The 6,024-nt window shown below is 47.1% G+C and overlaps 1 pseudogene; it reads left to right on the plus strand.

The window, feature by feature from the left end:
• The first annotated feature begins 273 nt into the window (after positions 1-273).
• Positions 274-503, plus strand: LOC125100965 (small nuclear ribonucleoprotein G-like; annotated as a pseudogene).
• Positions 504-6,024: the final 5,521 nt, after the last annotated feature.

The raw sequence follows: 6,024 nt of genomic DNA on the forward strand, positions 1-6,024 counted from the left end.
GTGCAAATCAATTTTTGCTTTACGTGTCTTAACTCTCTTATTAAGCTCGTGCAAATTTTGATCTGTTCCATCATTTCTTGGCACTGACTCTTATCAGTATGTACTGAACCCCTCCATGTCTATATGTCTTCTACCTGAATGTAACTGGAACGGTTTTTGGCTAATGTTTTCCTGCTGTATCATTTTTCATCTTTTTGTTTTCTATCTTTTTTTTTTCTTTGTTTAAAAAAAAAAATGTCTCTTAGGCATCTTGGAGCTTGCTGAGTAGACACCATGAGCAAAGCTTACCCTCCCGAGCTGAAAAAATTTGTGGAGAACAAATTATCATCGAAATTAACTGGTGGCAGACATGCCCAAGGAACATTGTGGGGGCTCAGTCCTTTTATTCCTCTTGTGATAGAGGGATGTGTGGAGACGGCAGCCAGCAGCCACAGAACAATACCGGAGCGGTTGGTGCTAATAGAGGAAATCGTATCGGGTTAGAAGCCTTGCGACGAGTGTAGGCAATGCACGTGTTCATCAGGCGAAACCAGCTCCCCACACACCCCCTCCCCACTGTACTTGTTTTACTACAATATAAACATCGGGTCATGTGCATTTTCATCTTGAACTTTTGTTAAACAAACTTCTATCATAGTGAAAAAAATGTCTCTTAGAAAGGCTTACGGGTTTTGTTTTTCCTTAATCCGTTTTGATAATATTAGAATTTTAATTAAAGCTCTTACTACATTTGTAGTAATTATATTTGATGGTTTATTTAGATTTATTTCTATTGTTTTATTTTCCTGATATGTTTCTTCTGTGGCAGGGCCAACGTCCTGGGAGTCTCACAGACGGCCCCGAGCGCTCCCACAGGCGACCAGAGAAACACCGAAGACATGGCCTTGAAGGGCTGACAGACCGGTGGTCCGTCCATCCTCCTGTCAGATGGCCGCCAGTGTCCGCCAGGCCTTCCTCGCTGCAGGCCCTCGAGCCCGAGCCCACACGCCCCTCCCTCAGCCTCCTCCCTGTGCCCTCAGCCTCATCTGGGACCCCGAGGGACGATCCGCAGACCCCCTGACTCACCAGGTGAGCGAGAACGAGCAGATCCGTGTCTCTGCATCAGATGGCTTCACGGGTGCCCCATCTTCCCGCTGTGGTCTCGCCTGCTTCTTAACAGAGACAGACTTCACCTGGCATGGGCATTCCTCTCCTCTGGCTTCAGGGACCTCTGGCAGGTGGCCAGCCTCTCTCTCTTCTTTGTCTCCCTTCCCCTTCCTTCCTACCCTTGGCCCCACACACCCTCACACTGCGTTTACTCCATTCTGGAAAGGACTTTCCTAAACTACAATTTTTCTCCAGGGAAAATGTGCCCACTTTGGTCTGCAGACGGTGCTGGTCAGCAACGCGTGATCTTTGCTTGGTCTCTGCCTCCTCCTGGTCTATTCTCTGACCCGCCCTTCATTTTAGAATCTTCATTCTTCACGAGAGTGACTCCTGCGGGCTGTCCAAGCCCTGAACGGAGTTCTCCCCTTACCTCACTTCTCTAGACCATCTGGCGTGGGTATGTTTGATGAGCGTGTCTTCAGCACCGGTTATGTGACCAACATTTTCAAGGCAGTGGGAGCATCAAGAAAAAAAGAGATGAAATTCATAGTTTTTGTCTTTTTTTTTTTTTCATTTTAGTGGAGGGGGAAGGAGTCAATTGACAATGACCATGGTAGATGAGTAAATTATATGCAGCACTGTAGAAGGTGATAGAGGCGACAGGGACAGACACACAGGTGCAAGCCGGGTGGGAGCCAGTGTGGGAGCGTTGATGGCCCCCAGGCTAGTTCTCACCAGAAAATGGCTCCTGCACAGAGGAAGGAGGTAAGGATGTGAGCCACATGGACACCGAGGGAATGGCCAATCCAAGGTTCTCAGCAGGCCATGCTTGGCACATGGTTCTCCCACATGAGGCTAGTGTGGCGGGAGAACCAGCTCTGCGGGGCCTCTTGGATGCTTGCCCCTTGCTTTCTGCCTCTGCTTCCCACTGTGCATGTGTCTCCACGACCATCCAGTACCATCCCTATGACCTCAGCCACTCTGTTCCTTAAAGTTAAAATTTAAATATGTTATTGTCTTCCCAATCTGTCTTACACATCCCAGGCTGAACAATCTCTCTGATGTGTAATTGTGGTTGTAAGCCTTTGCCCCACCTCCTCATCCTTCCTCACCTGTACAGGTACATGCTTGCACACCCACACGTGCACACTCACTCACACACACACACGCACACATGCATCTTCAGTATTCTCCCATAACTCTCTGGAACAAGGCTGGAGTGCCTTCCTCTATGTCATGGGGGCCATTGTGAGTTACTGGCCGTCTGTGTCTCTCAGCGCCCAGTGTCCTTCCGCCAGCCCAATGGAACCTCCTTGCTTCTCCTTGCTCAGGGCAGTCTCTAGCTCCTGCACGTCAGCCCTTGGGGTCTCTCCTTCCCAGTCTTCCTCTCCCACAGACTCCCAAGGTACACCATATGGTGCACTGTGTGCCATGGCCTATGGTCAGGTGCCCCATCTTAGTACGTTTACCAGTAGCAACGAGCCCCCACACACCACAGCTTTGGTTAGATGACTTGTTTCTCTCTCCTACCCCTGTTAAATTCCTTGAGGACAGAGATGCGCCCAGGTACTCCTCAGCCTTCCAGCAATACCGGGCACCTGTAGGTCCCAGCCAACAAGACCTATTCGTGTCCTGTAATGTTGATGGAAAGCTGCACCTTCCCTTGACCTGGAAGACCCCAGCCCCTCCTTGCAGACTCAGGTCAAGTCTCCTCTTGCTGTTTCCAAAATCCACTCAGTGGAAATACCAGCTTTTTTTTACCCACATCACTTTCTGCACTCGGTGTTCTCGTGATCTTTCTCTTGATAGCCCGTGGAATCCTTTTCTATCTCCCTGCATATCTCCAGTCCTTCAAACTATTCCTGACACGTGAGAGGTGCTCAACAAACACTGACTAAAGGAACGGATAAACTGAGTAGTCAAAAGCTACACAAGCAAGGAGCGCGACAGCCACGCCCCTCACTGGAGGAGGACTCCAGATGAAAAGTGCTGGGGTGTGAGATCCGCGGTGCGTTCTTCTCGGCCGTCCCCACCATGATGTACAGCGGTTTCTCCACCCCCTGAGTCTGGGTTTGGCCTTATGACAGATGGGGACAGGGGGCGTTAGCAAATGTGCCTCAAGCAGAGCTTGCGCATTGGACCTTCCCTCTTCTCACTGCACTGGGAAGGGGCACCCTGGGCTCAGGCCATCCTGCTGCAGAGTCCCCGGGGGCAGAACCCGGGATCCCAGCTGATAGTCATGCAGGGGAGTCCACTCTAGAGGTCCAGCCCCAGAGGCACTCACTCCAGGTGAGACAAGTGGGAAAATCACCCACTGGTCCCCAGTTCAAGTTGCCAAACCACAGAATTGTGACCTGGTGACTAATGATTATTTGTTTATTTTTATTATGTTCATTTAGCCAATATTCAGCACATCATTAGTTTTTGATGTAGTGTTCAATGATTCATTAGTTGTGTGTAACACCCAGTGCTCATGACAACACATGCCTTCCTTAGCAGCCATTACCCTCTAACCCATCCTCCCCTCTGAAACCCTCAGTTTGTTTTCTGAGGTCCATAGTCTCTCATGGTTTGTCTCCCTCTCTGATTCCCACTCCCCCTCTCTTCCTGCCCCTACAGTCTTCTGTACTATCCCTTAGGAATATTCTTCTATGCTATCGCTGTTCCTTACCAATATCCTTCACTCCTTCGCATATGACTGAAACCACGTGTTAATTGTCTTTCTCCGCTTGATCTATTTCACTCAACATCACCCCCTCCAGTCCCATCCATGTCAGTGTAAAAGGTGCATATTCATCCTTTCTGATGGCTGAGGAATATTCCATTGTATGTACTGACCACATCTTCTTTATCCATTCATCTGCTGAAGGGCGTCTCAGCTCCTTCCACAGTTTGGCTATTGTGGACGTTGCTGCCGTGAATACTGGGGTGCAGGTGCCCCTTGTTTTCACTACGTCTGTATCTTTGGGGTAAATACCCAGTAGTGCACCTGCTGGGTCATAGGGTAGCTCCATTTTTAACATCTTTAGGAAACTCTGTACTGTTTTCCAGAGTGGCTGCCCCGGCTTGCACTCCACCAACAGTGCAGGAGGCTCCCCTTTCTCCACATCCCTTACAACATCTGTCGTTTCCTGACCTGTTAATTTTAGCCATTCTGACTGGTGTGAGGTGGGATCTCACTGTGGTTTTGATTTGTATTTCCCTGATGTCGAGTGATGATGAGCACTTTTTCATGTGTCTATTGGCCATCTGGATGTCTTCTCTGGAGAAGTGTCTGTTCATGTCTTCTGCCCATTTCTTCACTGGATTATTTGTTTTTTGCGTGTTGAGTTTGAGGAGCTCTCTACAGATCTTGGATTTTTTTTAAGCTATTAAGCTTTGCAGCCACTTGTTAGATAGTAAAAATCAACTGACACATTGGTTGTAAATTATGAAGAAACTCCCTGAGTGATAGACTTTTAAGTACGAACTTAATTTTGATAGCAACACAGAATTCACACAGGCTATTCCTCTCAGCAAATTTGTGTTATCCTGTTGACGCCATTTTAATTAGTGTTGTTATTTTTCTGTAATACTTATACCTTCTATCACAAGTTAGTTCTGTTTACCTGAAATAGTGTTACTTTATTTTTCTAAGATTTTATTTATTAATTTGGGAGAGAGAGAGAGCACAAGCAGGGGGAGCAGCAGAGCTACAGGGAGAAGCAGGCTCCAGGTTGGGCAGGGAGCCTGACAGAAAGCTTGATTCCAGGACCCCAGGATCATGACCTAAGGCAAAGATAGACACTTAACCAACTGAGCCACCCAGATGTCCCAACTGTATAACTTAAAAAAAAAAGGACTCATGGAAACGATTAACCAATGCTTTCAATGGACTGGGTAGGACAAGAGGTTTACACTAAATGATAATATTCATATTTGTCCCATTATTTCTATCTAAATGAAGAAATTAATTATTTGGCAACTGCAGGATTGTGAAGGCCTCAGAGGGAGCTCACAGTGAACCTGAGACCTGAGCCAGGCCTCTTGAGAAATAACGGCTGTATGAGAACCCATGCACTCTGTATGGGGCAAAGGGCAGACAGTGCTAGAAGTGACAATAAAGGTTGAGTAATATTCCATTGTAAATACGGACCACTTCTTTATCCCTTCATCTGTTGATGGACTTCTGGGGTCTTTCCACAATTTGGCTATTGTGGACATTGTTTCTATAAACATTGGGGTGCAGGTGCCCCTTTGGATCACTGTGTTTTTGTCCTTTGAGTAAATACCTAGTAACACAATAGCTGGGTCGTAGACTAGCTCTATTTTCAACATTTTGAGGAACTTCCATGCTGTTTTCCAGAGTGGTTGCACCAGCTTGCATTCCCACCAACAGTGTAGGAGGGTTCCCCTTTCTCCGCATCCTCGCCAGCATCTGTCATTTCTTGACTGGTGTGAGGAATACTACTCAGCCATCAAAAAATGAAATCTTACCATTTGCAATGATGTGGATGGAACTGAGGGTTTTATGCTGAGCAAAGTAAGTCAATAAGAGAAAGACAATTATATGATTTCACTCATACGTGGAAATTAAGAAACAAGACAGAAAGTCATAGGGGAAGGGAGGGAAAAATAAAATAAGATGAACTTAGACAGGGAGGCAAACCATAAGAGACTCTTAACTCTAGGAAACAAACTGAGTGTTGCTGGAGGGGAGTGGGGCAGAGGAATGGGGTGACGGGGGGGGATGGGCTTTAAGGAGGGGAGGGATGTGAGGAGCACTGGGTGTTCTATGCAACTGATGAATCACTGAGCTCTACCTCTGAAACTAATAATGCACTTTATGCTAATTAAGTGAACTAAAATTAAAAAGAAAAGCAGTAACAATGAAAACGTCTACCACAGGTGGAGCCTGGTGAGGCATGAAAGGAAGGGCCGTTGCAGAGAGAGCTGGCT

The sequence above is a fragment of the Lutra lutra genome, chromosome 5 (genome assembly GCF_902655055.1).
Source record: "Lutra lutra chromosome 5, mLutLut1.2, whole genome shotgun sequence".
Taxonomy (NCBI): Eukaryota; Metazoa; Chordata; class Mammalia; order Carnivora; family Mustelidae; genus Lutra; species Lutra lutra.